The following is a 17,997-nucleotide window of genomic DNA, read 5'->3' on the forward strand; positions in this document are numbered from 1 at the left end:
ATGTAGCCCTAGCTTGCCTGGAACTCCATCTGTAGATCAGGCTGGCCTCAGAGATCTTCCTGCCTCTGCCTTCCAAGTGCTTGTGGTACCATACCTGGCTCAGACTTACTTTTCAGGCATCCTTTCTCAGCAGACCTCCGTAGGTTCCAAGGTGTCATTTTCTCCTATTTTAAATGTTAAGATCCCCCGTCCCCCACGGCCCACCCCCGCCCTGTCATCAGACAGCTTTGGGAAGGAACGGATCGAGTTTTCCCCAATGGGGATTTCTTTAGCAGTTGATATGACTGGGCTATGGTTTGAATACATGTTGGAAGCTTGGTCCCTAGCCTGGCAGTGTTGAGAGTGGAATCTATAAAAGATGGAGCGTAACAGAAGGAATTAGGTTATGGAAGTGCTGTTGGATCTTGGCAAAGGGCTACTTGGACCATGCTCACTTGCTTTTTCCCAGCTGGTTCAGCAGTTCCCACTGTTCCTGGGTGTGGTGTTTTGTGGCCCCAGAGGGTCATACATTCGAATGCTTGGTCCTCAGGGGGTGTCACTAGAAGGATATATGGCCTTGTTTGAGTAGATGTGGACATACCACGTTGGAGAAGGTGTGTCACTGGACATGGGCTTTGAGGTTTCAAATGCGCAAGCCAGTCCCAGTGCCATTATCACCTCCTGCTGCCTGATGATCCAGATGTAGAGCTCTCGGCTCTTTCTCCAGTTTTATGCCTGCCTGGATGCTGCCATGGTTCATGATGATAATGGACTAAACCTCTGAAAATATAATCCAGTCCCCAACTAAATGTTCTTTATAAGAGTTGTTGTGGTCCTCGTGTGTCTCTTCCCTGCAATAGAAATCTTCACCAAGACACTGGAAAATATCAGGTATTGTAATGAGAGTCTAGCTAGCTGGAGTCTGTAATTTTCACTTCCTCGAAGGACATTTATCAAGATCCTAAGCAATAAGGGGTGTGATTGCTGTTCTTGGTTGTCAGCCTGACTAGATCTGGAATGAACTACAATCCAGAATGTATAAAGATCTTGTGAAAAGCTAAAGAAAAGCTTAGGTCCAGCTGTGATACACACCTTTAATTCCAGTACTCAGGAGATGGAGGCATGCAGATCTTTGAGCTCAAGGTCAGTCTACAGGACAGTCAAGCTTAGTCAGTGAAGGAGTTGAGAAACAAAGCTGGTGATGATGTACAAGAGGGCCATTTCCAGCCGTAGAAAGCAGCAGAACACGGCAGCTTCAGTCGTGTGGCTCTGGCCTTAGAGTCAAGAACACCAGCAGTTACCGGGACAATTGATGCTGGTTAGCTGGAGCTAAGAAATCAGCAGTGATTAAGAAGAGACCAACATCACTGAGGTGAAATCTTCTGGGAAGTGTTTCCTGAGAGCACAAAGAAGCTGTGTTCCAGAGATAGGCTTGGTAATATGTAGAAATAACCCAGGTTTTGAAGGCATGAAAGGGTCATGAAGAACAGCTGAAGCTTGGCACTGTGAGAGGCCATAAAATGCCATTGGTGAAGGTACAGCTTCAGTTGCAGTTGAAGGCTCAGGACTGAAGGGGTCATGCAAAGGACTTGAGGCTTGGCACCATGAAGAGAACTTACGAGAAGTTGTTGGAGGACCCCGGCATATTAGAGATGCCAGTACCATGGTATGACCACCAAGAATAGCAGCAGCAGTGGAGTAGAGTCAACCAGAGCCTCGAGTGCTACAGAGGGCAGAGCTGGAGAAGTGACCCAAACCTTTGGAGGAGTCCAGAAGATTGTGTGTGGATCCCAGATATTGGAACACGAAGCTGTGAAGTTGAAGCTATTTTGGAGACCCTTAGATGTTAGAGAGGCCAGAGCCCTGGGATACCTGCTGAGGAAAGCGCCTAACAAGGAACCAGCCCAGAGGAAAGACGTTGCTGCAGTCAACAAAAATGAAAGGAGCTGGGTGTCTGAAGAGATCTTTAACACCAGACACGGAAATACAGAGGTCGGAGTTTGCCCAGTTGGTTTTCTGCCTTGCTTTGGTCCAATAATTTCTCGCTATGATGTTTTGGAATGGATTATATATCCTTGTGATGTAGGATGTATGTGATCTGCTTTTTTATTTTAATTTTATGTCAGATTACAGTTAAGAGCTTGCATGAATCTTAGAAGAGACTTTGAATGTTGGACTTTTAACATTGTTGAGGCTGATAAACTATGGGGACTTTTGAAGTTGGAGTAAATGTATTTCGTATTATGCTATGGCTATGTATGCCCCCATAGACTCATGTGTTTGAACAAGCCTATGGGGGAAGGGCAGGGAGTAGAATGAGGTGGTTTCAATAAGCTTGGCTCATGGGAAGTGGCACTTTTAGGAGGTGAGGCCTTGTTGGAATAGACGTGACCTTGGTGGAGGAAGTGTGTTACTGTGTAGATGGGCTTGGAGGTCTCTTAGTGGTCAGGCTCCCAGTGTGGATGAGACTCTCCTCCAGGCTGCCTGTGGAAGAGAATCACCTTCCGCCTACCTTTTGATCAAGGTGTTGAGCTCTCAGCTTCTTCTCCCTGGACGCTGCCATGCTTCTCACTACGATGATGATGGACTCAACCTCTGAAACTGTAAGCCAGCCCTAATAAATGTCCCTTCTAAAAGTTGCCTTGGCTACAGTGTCTCTACACCATGAAATCCTAAGACAAGAGGTTACAGCTGGCACAGCCAGAGTGGTGGACACGTATTAACTAAAGGACTAAAGTTTTGCCCTCTTGCTGTAGCCTAGGAATGTGAGAGCGGTGGGCTACTGATGAAGCACCTGACATAGGACCCCTCTCTCTGCCTCTAAAACTGAAAAGGGACCCTCACTCTGCCTCACAGGCCTGAACTCTCTCAGGGAGCCCAGCCGTGCTACTATCTATGGTGTCAATAATTCTAGGAAACTGCTTACCTAGAAGACAATCTGCCTCAGTGTCCCCTTGAACACTTAATATGACTTTGTGGAGTGGACTGGTTTTCTCAGGAATTATAAAGTGAAGCCACCCCATGAGCTTGTCTCTGAATGTATATGGCCTAGGTCCTTTGTACTTTGCTGTGCTGTGATGCAGCCACACCTCCTAAAAGAGCCACTTCCCATAGCCAAGCTTACTGAAACCACCTCTACTCACTGCCTTCCCCCCATAGGCTTGTTCAAACACATGAGTCTCTGGGGGCATACATAGCCATAGCATAATACGAAATACATTTACTCCAACTTCAAAAGTCCCCATAGTTTATCACAGTAAATCCCATTTTGAAGGAACGTAAAGTGAATCTCTTAAAACCAAGAAGAAGCTTCTGACAGATGGATGGACAATGTCTAGTGATAGTGTTCCATGGGTCACGAGTGAGTCAGAACCAACCTCTCCTGGCCTTGAAAATTCTATGATCTGTTTTTGCAGAGAGGGAGGAAGAGTCTAATAATTCCTGTGGTATTTCGGCAGCATGTTCTGTCAGGGGACGGGCAGTCATTTTATACCTGTAGTAGTGACAGCAGGGAAGACTGTTTTATGTTTATGCTGTCAATGGCTAATATCTACTTCAGGAAGCACACAGTCGCTGTCTGCAACTCTATCTCTGTGCTTCTTGGTACGTAAGTTTTGTAGATAACAAGAAAAATTAGAACCCTGTGTTTAAGTTAAAACTCAACCTTGACTATGTTTATCAATGCCCATTTAAAACCCAGCTAGCTACAGGCAGTGCACTTTAAAGTCCCATGGCTACAGAGCACTAAATCCCATTTTAACCTCTGGTGTAGCAATGTTCTTACCACTTGCTCATATCTAAATTTTTAGATAAAATATAAACAAAAATGGATTATCTGAGAAGGTTTAAGGAAGAAGAAACAAATCCCAAGATAATCCCCAAACTGGCTATAGCTCATTCTGCTTCCTAAGGGGAACGAAGAGGTGAGGATGGTCTAGTTTTTATCGATAATGTGAATGCTTCTCTCTAACCTACCCTACATGCAGTGCTGGAGAAGAAAGAGTCATGCCCATAGTTACAGAATAGGACTGAAAGTGCTGGGGGCTGGGACTGCGTTTGCTGTCCCAGAGCCTGGGAGAGGAGGGAAGAGGGTGGGGAATGGAGTCCAGAGTCTGGAGTCAAGAATATGGAGTCAGAAAGGGGGCAAGAAACCACAGCAGAAACCAGAGCCTGATCAGAGAGAGATGTCCTGTGGGAACTCTATCCTGTGGAGTCACTGCAAGGTTTTAGCAATAAGGCTATTGCTGAATGAAAATAGAGGGAAGAAGGAGAAATAAAAAGGAAAGGAAAGGACATGACTGCTCCTAAATGTGGTGGAGAAAAGTTTATTCTAGATAAAAGGGAGACATAGCCAGAGGCAGACATATCTGGGAGAGTCCAGAGTGGATATGACCAGGCTGAGCTGGGCCATGTTGGGAGAAGGGGAGGGGAAGGAAAAGCAAAGGGGCACAAAGCTGGTGCAGGAGTCAAGAGGCCAAAGGCATGAAAAAGGGCAGATAACCAAAACATCTGGATTGCATAGGGAGGAGCGCCTAGGCTGGAGTGTTCAGGGTAGAGGACTGGGGCAGGCTGGGAGAACCTGGAGACTAGGCCAGCTCTGACAGGTTAACTAGGCACCTCAGTAGCTGTTCCAGGGTTCAGACTTAACAATTGCTAGCTCTCGGTTTGGTTGTTTGCCCCGTCCCATTATCATTTAGTCCCACCCTTCATGAACATCAACCCTTCATATACATCATACATAGAAAGTGAGGAGAGCTGAGGCGCATACCGCCCTCATAGGGAAATTGTTAGAAAACGTCAAGACAGCCAGAAGTCTTCAAAATTGTAGTATTTTAGGCTGAAAACCTGTCTACAAAGGGAAGGGTGCTCTTAAAGGCAAAGGCCACAATTTACTCTTGAGAGCTTGGGCCTCCGAAGGTGTGATAGAATCGCAAGGGGTCTTTCGAATTTATGCAATTTCTGGTATTGTCTTATCAGCCTCAGTTTGCTCAAAGATCTGGCCTCAGACCAAAGATGAAGTCCTTAGCTGCTACAAAATGTCTGTCCTTTTCCCTCTGAAATGTCCTGGGAAACAGAAATGACCATAGCCCCTGCTCTAGCTCCTTGGGACACAAGTGAATCTCATCAGGGGAGAGATAAGGCCTGTTCTTTTCTTCGTCTTCCTTAAAATGTCAATAAACATCTTCTATCTTGGGCTATGAGTCCAGTCATGCACCCACATAATGACGTTTCAGTCAACAATAGACTGTGTGTCTAACAGTGGTCTCAATATTTGTCCCCTAAGAAGGCAGTAGCCATCGTAATAGGATAAGTACAGCCTGCACAGAGAAGAAAAGGAGAAATATGAGGAATGTAGTCATTCCCTGTCTACAACACACACACACACACACACACACACACACACACACACACACACACACACACACAGTTTAACCTAAGTGATTGTGCCTGGAGTATACCTGACCGGTGATTAAACAGAAGTAAAGACAGGTTTTATTTTTATGTCTGGAAATACTCAGCCAGTTGGAGCAAGACTGGTCTTTGCAGGGCTCCGGTCATCACATCTACACAGTTCTATCGGGTTCTTTCAGCCTGATGCAAATTCAGTTTCCCTTCCTGTTTGGAAACTCCCCTAGAGAGAGGTTTACAGCTGCTGACTTTGTGCTTCCCCGAAGAAATCAGGAAATGCATTTCAAGGAAGTTGAGAGAAAGCTTGGCTTTACTGAAATTGCTAGTTCCAGAAAGCTAAAGATCTTTCTGCGTCTCTGTAATTCAAAAACTCTCAGTTTAAAGTAATCTAGACCCTGGGGCCTAACGACCTGAGCCCATAGAACAAATGTACAATACACAGCTTAATAGGAGAAAAGGTACATTTAATTGCAATTGTACAATAGTCAAACTGCGGAAACTCATAGACGGCCCAGGCGGTTGCAGCTTAAACGTACAGGGAACAGAGCTGCGAAGCTTGTAGCAATTGTAGAGGAGGGTTGAACTATAAAGGAGGTAAATAGAACCGAAGCATAGGCAATGGTCCTAGACAAAGGTCGCCTGAGTCCTAGGCAGTGTGCGGTCAGCTCCGGTCTCCTTGTAAATTACTCTTGTGGAAGATGCAGCTTTTAAGTAGCTTTGGAAACATCAGGAAAATCACACTCTCATGCTTGGGGAAAGGAAAAGATGCCAGAGACGCGGACAGGATAGGAGAAGGTGAGATAGACCCTGGTTCTGAGTGTTCACAGTGGCAAGCGCTGTACTGTTAGGCTCCATTTTCTGAAACCCAATAGCTTTTCGTTTCTTCCACCCCCCGCCCCCCATTCCTATCCACCTTCAATTTTCAATTCAGATGCAGCCCTGCTTAACTTCCAAGATCAGATGAGATGGGGCATGATCAGGGCGTATAACTGGACTCTTTCTTTATATATATGAAGAATGCACTATTTGCGAACTGTTTTCTACCCCTACCATATGTAATAATTTTGCCCTAATAGTTTTAGTTGTATTTACTGAGAACAGGGTTAAGACTTTCAGACAAACACTGCAGCAGACTTCCCACCAATCCTTTTTTCTTGCTAATTGGCCCAATGATGACTTCTATAGCTTTGCCCTCCTTCCCTTCCCAGCACAAGATCCCCCACTAGGATGAAGTAGTATGTTATTTAGTTGTCATGGGTTTCTTTGGTGTGGATATGAAAAGTTTTCTTGGCTTTTATCGAGTATTCTGACTTAGATTTTTGAGAAAATAACTTCTTTTAAAAACAAAGTTAGAACAGTCCTTAATTTGCATTTGTCTGATATCTTCTGCTGATTGCATTTAGAGCAGAACAGTCCTTAGGGATGCTCTAGCCCTAGCCTAACCCTAACCCTAAACACATCCAGAAGCACACCTTCTGTGCCATCTCTTTCTCAGTTGTCACCTTAATCTTATTTTCTGGATTGTTTACACGTAGTTGCTAGGGGTTTGTTGCTATTGGTTTCTAATTAGCATATAATTAGAGTGATAGGCTTCCCTATGGAATTTTCATGTATACATGCTTTGTTTAACCGCAGACCATTTCCCTGACCTTCATCTGTGTTTAAATCCTTCTACCTCCAGTATTGCCCCTTCACTTTTAAGCCATATTCGTTCCATTATTCTCCTGCCCTTACTCCTTACAACTCTTTCCTTCCCTCTTCTGGGCCTCTTTCTAGTTCCATGACCTCACCCACTCCCCCATAAATACACACGCCTAAGAGTTAGAAACTAGGATGTGCGTGTGTCAGGAATATGTGCTATTTGTTTTTCTGGGTCACTTATTTCACTTCATATATTGCCGAGTTCTCTCCAGGTGTAACCGGTTAGAATGCAAAGAAAAGGGTGGTTTGGTTTTTCCCAGAGACCAAATGGTGTAAAGACGCCCCCTTGTGGAAGGTTAGGTTCTCCTTACAATCAAATCCAAAGAGAACCTGTGTTTGATAAAGTTCTTTGTTCTATAAAGGGCTGCATATGTTCATTTGTGATGGGAAGCTGCTGCCTTTGCTATGAACAACAGGACCAGTAATAAAATTAGGAATTATGTTCTTCACAGATTATTTTTTTAAATATCCTATTAGATATATTTATTCTATTATTTTATGTGCATGCGTGCTCGAGCTACATGTATGTAAATGCACAGTATGAGTGCCTGGTACCAAGGAGACCAGAAACGAGTGTTAAAGTCCCCTGGGACTAGAGTTACAAAGGTTACAATCCACCATATGGGTACTGGGCATCAAACCTGGGTCCTGTGCAAAAGCACCAAGATCTCTCAAATGCCGAGCCAACTCTCCAGGCTCCAAGATTATCTATTCTTGAAAGAATTTTGGTTTAATTGCTTCAAGATGCATTGTCCTATAAAAAGATCATCTCATAAGTTGTCCTTTCATCAAAATCTGAGGCTTTCTCTATTCAAAAATAGTATTTGTCGTGTTAGAGTGACGGCTCACGGGGTAAAGGCACTTGCTGCCAAGATCGAGGAGCCGAGTTCAATTCCAGAAGGTCACACAGTGGCCCCACACAAATAGATGAGTTTAAAAAAAGAAAAGAATATTGAATTAAAAAAAACAGTATCTGTGGCTCCGTCTACCTTTTCTGGTAATCATATAAGTAAATATTGATATCCTGTAGCCAATCAGAATCTGGTGTTATCAAAATCTACCTTAAAAATGTTTTTCTGGGCTGGAGAGACAGCTCAGAGGTTAAGAGCACTGAGTGCTCTTCCAGGGGTCCTGAGTTCAATTCCCAGCCACCACATGGTGGCTCACAGCCATCTGCAATGGGATCCGATGCCCTCTTCTGGTGTGTCTGAAGACAGCAAGGGTGTACTCATATACATTAATCTTAAAAAACAAAACAAAACAAAAATAAAAAACACTCCACTGCTTGGGAGAAATGTCCTACTATTTTTAGATTTATTTATGGTTTTATGTGCCTGAGTGCTTTACCTTCGTGTATATATGTCTACCGTGTGTGCCATGTGCAAGCTTGGCACTCATGGAGGCTGAGAGAGATTATCATGTCCCCTTAGACTGGAGTTACAGACAGCTGTGAGCTGTCTTATGGGTGCTGGGAACCAGACCCAGGTCCCCTGCAAGAGTAGCAACGCTCTCCTCACTTATCCCAGTGACTAGTCCCCAGATCTACTTTATGAAAGAAATTATTTTAACGTTAAGGAAAGAAATACTTTGCAAATCCTCAGGAGAGCTATGGTACGTGTCTATAAAAGGAAGCTAGACATGTTTATAATGTCTACCCTCAATGAGCTCAAGAAACACTGTGCAGTTGATGGGGATAGGGAGATGTGGCACTTACTCTCCGGGGCCTGGGGTCTTGTTTGGAGCGATTCTCTGAGGAGTAAGCCTACCGATACTTGGGAAGAACATTGCAATGGAATTATATGTGCCATAGCAAACCCTGAACATTGTGTTTAAGCTACTTGGGTACCAAATTTACTTATTCATTTTGTGGTTCTGAGAACTACAGAAAAGATAGGACTAAGGGGAAACAAGGAGCTTCTCTACAGAGGTAGTAAAACTGTTCATTACCCCACAAGCAAACCTGACAACCTAAATTCAACCCTCAAAAGTTGTCCTCTGAGTCCACTTCCGTCTTCTCTCTGGCCAGTGTGTTATACCCCAACCCCGCACCGCTCCAGTGGAGGGAACCCTGAGAGACTGAAATCCTGAATGTGAATGTGTATTGTTCCCATGGGCACAGCCATGTGAGGACTTCAAGGCCACAAACTCACAGACATTGACAAAGCTGGCTGCCTTACAGGGCAGGCTCAAGAGGGATGGCAAATCTCTCCTCTGAAGTCCGAGTATGAGTGATTATGATTATGACTGAATAGTGTGTGCAAAGACTAGCTACTGCTGTTTCCTCTTCCGGGATGTTCGTAGGCTGAGACTCCCACTTGTACTGAGCCTCCTACCCCTGCGCCGTACCGGATGAACATGCTGAGATTCCGGGTTGTGGGAACCTCTGGCCTTGACTTTGCCTGTTCTTTCTCCACTACCTTGATGCCCCCAATCACAATTATGGACCCCAAGCCACGCAACCCATGCACTCAATACAGGGCTGTTACAGAGAATCACTGTGTCACTGTGACTAGACACGTTGCTAACTAGACTTCCCAGAAGCAAAAGAAAAGGTGTGTATAAAGGACCGTGCAGGATGCACAAGCTTGTAAACAGTAATACTTCTAGACTATTTTAATGCATAGTACTCTTTGTTGTGAATTTCCAATGACTCCTTGAATGTTCTAGAACGTTTGTGTTGATTTTGTTAAACTTGGGTGTCCATGTCTATGGTGGCAATTAAAGCAGGTTTTGTCAGCTTTTGTTATTCACATGTTGTTTGAGTTTAATCTGTGTTATTGACAAGGACTAGAGAGAAGGCTCAGAGGTTAAGTTGCCTGCTGCTCTCACAGAGGACCTGTTGATTTCCCAGCACTCATGTGTTAATTTACAGTCACCTGTCATTCTAGTACAGTGTATCTGAACTCCTATGCTGGCCTCTGTTAGCATTTTGTCTAAGCTCCACCCCACAGTTACCTGGCAACAGGCAAGTGCACCTGACTCACTATAAAAGGGGCTGCTTGCCCCTCCTCTCTCTTGCTCTCTTGCCTTCATGCTCCCCCTCTTTCCCCATTCCCCTCCCCCCACTCTCCATGTGCTCATGGCTGGCTCCGCTCCTCTTCTCTCTCTCTCTCTCTCTCTCTCTCTCTCTCTCTCTCTCTCTCTCTCTCTCTCCCCCTTTCTCTGTCTCTACTACCCTTTCAACTCCCTTCCCCATGCCCTGAATAAACTCTGTTCTATACTATACCATCATGGTGTGGCTGGTCTCTCTGGGGGAAGGGATGCCTCAGCACGGGCCTGCAGAGGCACCCCCACCCCTTACCCCATACCTGACTACACATCCACCAAACATAGTCCTTCTCTCCTTGTCATTTTTTTTAAATTTATTTATATTTTATGTATATGAGTACACTGTAGCTGTCTTCAGACACACCAGAAGAAGGCATCAGATCTCATTACAGATGTTGTGAGCTACCATGTGGTTGCTTGGAATTAAAATCAGGACCTCTGGAAGAGCAGTCAGTGCTCTTAACCACAGAGCAGTCTCTCCAGCCCTCTCCCTATCTTTTTATAAAACACAACAGCCTCCAAGAGTACCAAGTACATATATGGTGCACTTACATACATGTAGGTAATGCACTCACTCACACACACAAAATGAAGATAGGATACATTAAAAAAAATCTAAGATGAACCAATCTTGTCCCTTTTTAAATTTTTTTTCCACATGGAGAGGTTTAATGAGAGAAGAAGAGGAGAGGAGAGGAAAGGAGGCCAGCCATGGGCACACGGAGGGAGCGGGGTAGAGAGAAGGGACAGGGAACAGGGGAAGAGCAAGGAAGAACAAACAACAAGCAAGAACACCTTGTCCATTTTCATCTTTTGACCTGCAGCCTTGGAGAGAAGAGAAATCTGCTGGGCACTAATAGAGTACAGAAGAGAGCCTCAGTGACGAGATCTGGATCAATGGCTGAGTGAGAGGTGGAGAAGGTGAAGGGTCCACCAGATATATGTGTCTACTAGACAGAAAGGGGGTGTTTTGCTGAGGAGGAGTTAACTGGACATTATATCCTATAGATAAAAACGCTTCCAGGGATTATTAATTCCCAGGGACTCAAGTTTCAAACGCATTCTCCCTCCACAGACAGCGTCTTAAACTATTTCATCCGGAGCACATTAGATGCTATGGCTACCCAGCGATCCTCTCTGGAAGGTTTACTTCTGCAGCACACTTTACATTTCATAAATTTTCATGCCTGTTTTGCCCTAGACTTTCCCTCCATGGGAGCCGCTTCCTGGTCCTTGGCTTAAGGATGTGTGAAAACGAGGCTGGAGAGATTACTAAGCAGTTTGGAGTTGCTTACTCTTCCAGAGGACTGAGTTCCATTCCTAGCACCCGTGCCAGTTAGCACACTGTGGCACCAGCTTCAGGCAACTCCACACTCTGTCTACACGAGCACCCATCTACACATGGCATTCAGACATACACATATACACGTGATTTTAAAAAACAGAATGTGGGGCTGCGTGGCGGCAGCACATACTTTAAATCTCAGCACTCAGGAGGCAGAGGCAGATGGATCTTCATAAGTTCGAGGCCAGCCTGCTTTACAGAGCCAGTTCCGGGACAGCCATGACTAAACAAAGAAATCTCGTCTCAAAACCAACCAAACAACCAACCAAACCTATAACAAGAAACAGTCAAAATGGAGTTTGAGTTCGTTTACACTTCTATCCGTATAGCTGTGCTGTTCTCAGCCTTGGTTAGAGAAGTTTTTCTTGGCAGCAGGTAGCGGTGACGTAAACTCAGACACTGGAGTGCTGAGACAGGCAGCTGTGAATGCTCACCCTCAGATGGGACATGCGTGTCAACCTGCCTCCTCCAAACCTAAGACTTACGGAACATTGAGGAAGACAGGGTGGAAAGAGTGGGAGAGCCAGAGGCTGGGCAGAAGCGCTGTGGGATGCTGTCTTCTGGACATGGCCTGGCTAATTCATGTTGTACTCACTGAAGCCTTCACAAGGTCTAGCCAGTTAAAAATCCCAATGTGGATACAGCAGGGGCTCCCAAGGCCCTACTCCTAGTTAAAGAGCTATTGACAGTTGACGGCCACTAAGGAAGAGGCAGTCACTTTTCTTTGGAGTGCGTGGGGGGTGTGTGTGTGCCTCATTGGATGACGTCACATGCGTGCATAGGTGGGTAGCACTAATTGAACTCAATGAGTCAAAAGTAATGATAGTAAAAATGAGAAGATGAAAAAGAAGCCACGGAGTTGAGATTGGGATGTGTTGGTGAGGTGCTGCAGTAGTGGGAGATGGATTGCCAGAGGCACATTATATATACATATATATATATATACACACACACATATATATATACATATATATGTGTGTGTGTATGTGTATGTATATGTATATGCGTAAAATTTTCAAAGGGTAAATGAAATGTTATAAAACTTGTGGAAATCTAAAATGGGCTAAAGAATTGAGATCCTGGTTCAAAAACAAACAGACAAACCCTGAGTCAGAAAGCAGGGCATTTGCCTGGCATGAGCCAGACTTAGGCTCAATCCTCAGTGCAAAAGAGGAGGGTCAGATCTTAATCATTAACTGAAGATCACAGGACTTACGAAGACCTTTACTCTGCATGTACACTTTGGCAAAGTGAACAATGGGCCTGGATTTAATAGGAGACAAAGCCATCGTTTGAGTAAATCAAAGAAGACATTTTTTGGCCTGTTTGTTTTGATTTTTGAGACAGGGTCTCTTTATGTAAGCTGGCTGTCCTGAAACTCATGGTGTAGAGCAAGCTGACCTCAAAACCACAAAGCTCCACCTGCCTCTGCCTCCTGAGCTCTAGGACTAAAGGTGTGTGCCACCACTCCTGGCTGTAAAACAAAATGGTGTAGATCTAAAGGTGCAGGGGAGTCTGAGATTCGGGAATATGTAGTGCAGCTCATGTCTGTTCAGGCACTCACATCCTAGGGCTCCTCAGGTGGCAATGACAGTAGGCACACAACTAGGAATGTCGAGCACAGACCCTCTTCCATAGCTTCACTGACAGTTCAATGACCTAACCTTGCAAGCACAGTACTGAAACTGCCCAGGACGTAAGCCTTGCTAGGGTATATGTCTGTTGGAGACAACCACTCCTTAGCAGGTCTACCTTTCTTTTAGAGTATTTATCCATAGTGCATATTACGTTTATAGGAGTAGAGTGAATGACTACATGTCTAAATAAAATTCTTCAATGATCTTCCTCATGTACATATAAATTCATGTGTGCATGTGCGTGTGCATGTGTCTGGTGGGTGCACATGTGTGTGTGTGTGTGTGTGTGTGTGTGTGCATACGCATATGTATGGTGTACTCATGAGTATGCAGACCAAAAGTCAGGTAGCTTCATCAGTCCCTTGACACCTTGTTTTTTGAGACAGTCACTCACTGAATCAGCTCATTAATTTGGCTAACTTGGTTGTCTCGGAAACTCCAATGATCATCTTGTCTCTGCCACTTTAGCAGAAGGACAACAGGGATGCATGTATCCAGCATTTACATGGGAGTTGCAGATGGAGCTCAAGTGCTTGCACTAGCATCACTTTACTGACTGAGCCAGTTTCTCAGCCCTTTGTTAATTACTCTTAACATTTTTATAACACACATACATGCACACACACACACAAACACACACACACACACACACACACAGACGGATGTATGGCATGTGCATTCCATGGTGTGCATGTGGAGAGGGTCAGAGGAAACTTCCAAGAAACGGTTCCTCTTTCTGTCATGTGGTCCCTGGGGACTGTACTCAGGTTGTCAGCTTAGTGACAAGTGCCTTTACCCACTCAGGTGGTCCTTTGTTTGTTACTCTTAACCTCTCCAAGGTTAGGATCCAGAGCTTAGATCAGATATAATCTTGAATTTCATGCTTGTGGAGCTAAAGCAAGAGTCTGTCACCAATGGTTTTGGGGGTCACACTTGGAAGAGCTGTAAATTTAATTCACAGATCCAGATTTATAGTTTGAGGACAATCCTCTTCCCACACGAAAATATTATTAAAGATAAAAAAAAACAGAAGAAAAGGAAAAAGAAAAAAAGGAGAAAAAAGAAAGAAAAAGAAAAGGAGAGGAGAAAACAGGTGGATCCAGTGCAACCTCCTGGGACAGAAGAGGGGTCTGGATGAGCACAATTTGAGTTGGAAGGAGGTTGCTATCATATAATATTTGACTTCACCTAAGCTGCTTCACTTGCTTGAGCTCAAGCTCACATCGAGGATGAAGGTAAATTACCAATGCTGATGGTAAAAGTCTGTGTATACAGCTCTGTACCACTGTAAGGGTTTTTCATGCTTTCCATGTGACGGGGACACTATCTGGGTGTGTGCGTGTGTGTGTATGTGTTGGGGGCAGACCAAGGTTACTTGTAGGTGTTATGAGGCAGGTGCAACTCAATATTGCAGCCCACTAATCAACCGAAATCCCTACATACGAAAGTTAAAAAAATTGTAGAAAGAGTGAAAAATTTCTTCCAGAGGCTACAGAGATGGCTTATTGGTTAAGAGCACTGGCTGCTCTCCTAGAGGTCATGAGTTCAATTCCCAGCACCCACATGGTGTCTCACAACCATCTGTAGTAGGATCCAATGATGCCCTCTTCTGGTGTGTCAAGGACAGTGTGGTCATATACATAAAATAAATTCATGAATGTTTTAAAAAAAGAAAAATATCTTTCCTAGTCATTGATTATCTAATTGTGTAGTAAAAAGTCACCCTGTCTCTATACTACATTCCAGAAGATGAATAGTGACTTATTGAATAGTGACCCGTGTTAACCACTGTTCCAGACAAGTTTACAAACATTATCCTAGCAGTTACAGCTACAAATATTTTCCTACCTGCCATTACCAATGTTACAAACATTGGTGCTGTTTAATCCCATTTTATTGATGAGGAAGACAAAGCTTTAAGTGGATAGGACATCACAAAGAAAACAGATTTGTGTTCTCAATGCCTAAAGCATCTTAATGTTCAATAGACATCGTCAGAGTGTGAAGCTGGAGGGTTTAATCTTTTGGAATATATATAGTATGTTCAAAAATTATTTATGATCTTCCTTCCTCCCTTCCAGGGATGGGTCTTATTTTAAAGGAAGTGATAAATGAATTGCTAAGACTTTAGAATAAGTCCATAAATAGGCACAAAAAATATCTTGCAGCTAAAAGCATTTCTTTGTATAGGAAATTAAAGCTTTGAGTGCATGCCAAGCACTGACAAATAAACCTCAAATCCTCGGCTGCTGCTTATCCTCTCGGAAGCCGAAGACGTTAATGAGTTTATCCAAGAATTGGTTGAATGAAGCAAATTTTCCCTGAGCTGCTTGATTGCTTGCTGTTGTATGGATTATAGGTTACTGGAGAGGGGTCACAGTTGGCAGTGCAGCTGATGGGCCTGCAAACACGGAGGCCTCATAATGAAGGAGGGAAGGAAAATCACTCCACAGAAGGGATTAAGGTTCTAATTGGTTTTCTCAAGGCACTTGCAGACTCTATTCAGGAGCTAATTTTGAATTTTAAAGAAATATTTGATGAGTGCAGTCATGGCCATTTATGGTTCTCTATTTTACATTCATAAATATTTATTAGATACATTACTGGGCTCTAAAAAGCAGCCTAATAAATATTTACCAAGAACAGCCGGCTATTAGACTTTTTAACTTAGTGCTTCCGACTGTGTTAATTTTGGCCCTGAATGTGCCAATTATTATGCTTGCTTAGGGACTCTGAACTTGAAAGGGAGAAGTGCCAGAGTAGCAGGAAGTTATTTAAAAATTAACAAGAACACGCTAAAAGGAAGTGGTGACTCAACTCTTCCTCTTCTTGCCAACCACCTTCCTCTGCTCAGATCCTCTTTCCTCTGCTGACATCATCATTTCTCCTCTGCTGACATCATCCTTTCTCCTCTGCTGACATCATCATTTCTCCTCTGCTGACATCATCATTTCTCCTCTGCTGACATCATCCTTTCTCCTCTGCTGACATCATCCATCATTTCTCCTCTGCTGACATCATCCATCATTTCTCCTCTGCTGACATCATCCTTTCCCCTCTGCTGACATCATCATTTCTCCTCTGCTGACATCATCCTTTCTCCTCTGCCGACATCATCCATCATTTCTCCTCTGCTGACATCATCCATCATTTCTCCTCTGCTGACATCATCCTTTCCCCTCTGCTGACATCATCATTTCTCCTCTGCTGACATCATCATCTCCCTTCTTCTGACATTGTCATCTCCCCTTTGCTAACACCATCATCTCCCCTCTGCTGACATCATCATTTCTCCTCTGTTGACAGTATCACATCTCCTCTCTGTAGATTAGATTTGTCTCCCATTAACTATTGGAAAACATTATGCAAGGAAGCAGGGACTGCAAAGAACCCTTGGATGGCTCCATTTCTGAGTGGCATGGGCAATGAGTAGGGTTATAGCGCTGGCTATTTTCTATAGTGAGCCCCATTGCCCATGTATTACAAAAGCATGGTACCTGTGTGCGCTGGGCCTGCGAGCTGCCTAGCCACATGTTTTGCCTAGTGTTCCTGGTTGCAGGACTCTAAGTCTGGTCTGACGTTCCCAGTCCTTTGGATTCTAGGGTCTACTGAAGTTATATTCTCAATAGGTTTTTCTGTTAAATAAGCTGGAGTCTATTTCTCCTGCTTAGAAATAAGAACATGAGAAGACGGGAATATTAACTGAAGTTTTAAGAAGCCTATGTTAGGCCCAACCCCACCCCCCAAAATCCCATGAATTAGACTTGGTGTGTTGTGTAATTTGAAAACCATGTGTTAAATTACTAAAGTTCATGGAAAAAAAATACAAATGGAGCCCGTTCCAGTTATATTTCTTTCTCCCACCTTTCCTAATTATCAAAGCAATGTCTTTGAGATGACATTTTTTTTTGTCATTATGTTTTACAAATGCTATTCAGTTCAAGGGAAAAGCAGGGATTAGGGTGGGAAAAATACTACTCCATAGAAAACATCTAGTTTATGGTCTTTTTCCCCTGTTTTTTTTTTTTTTTTTTTTTTTTTTTTTTTTTTTTTTTGAGACAGAGTTCCATGTAGATCAGGTTGGCCTCAAGTCTATTGTATAGCAAAGGATGCCCCCTGAAGTTTTGATTCTCCTACCTCCACTTCTTAAACGCCTTTCTTATAGACATATGGTCCACTCCAAACTTTAATTTAAAATTTTGTAACTTTCACGATACATCACTTGTGACAAGCTGGCAGGAAAATATTTATTCCATAGTTCTGAGAATAATAGTGCAGCCTGGGGGAGAAAGAAATCCTTGAAGGAAGACAAAGGAATCTTTCCCTTTTTCTCTATTAATACTCTTACAGAACAGCAAATGTTCACAATAACCTAGAGACACTCACAGTGGTATGGGTCATATGACTACCATTAAAAGAGAGACATTCATCCACTGATTCATCCACTGACAAGAGGTTTCACTGGGCCTTTTAGATTTGAAGATGTGGGGGGTGGAGCTCTTACCCTTGCACTGTATAGTCCTCATCCACATTTAGTGAAGTGTGTGTGTGTGTGTGTGTGTGTGAGGTGTGTGTGGTGTGGTGTGTGTGAGGGGTGTGTGTGTGTGTGTAGTGTATGAGTGAAAGGAGAGTGAACAGAGGTGTGTGGGAGTTCGAGAAAAGAAAAGTGCATAGGAGAAACCCAGGGTGTGTAGGAGAGTGCAGAATACATGCAGCCTCAAGTTAAGAGAGAGAGAGAGAGAGAGAGAGAGAGAGAGAGAGAGAGAGAGAGAACGAACCTCAAGCCTTGAAGCTTGCCTGTCAGCTTATACTCAAAAATGTTGTCTGTGTGTGTTTATTATGCACCTCCCAGATATCCCTGCTTCCAGTTGAGAACCC

Source organism: Rattus norvegicus, chromosome 2 (genome assembly GCF_021556685.1).
Source record: "Rattus norvegicus strain SHRSP/BbbUtx chromosome 2, alternate assembly SHRSP_T2T, whole genome shotgun sequence".
Lineage (NCBI taxonomy): Eukaryota > Metazoa > Chordata > Mammalia > Rodentia > Muridae > Rattus > Rattus norvegicus.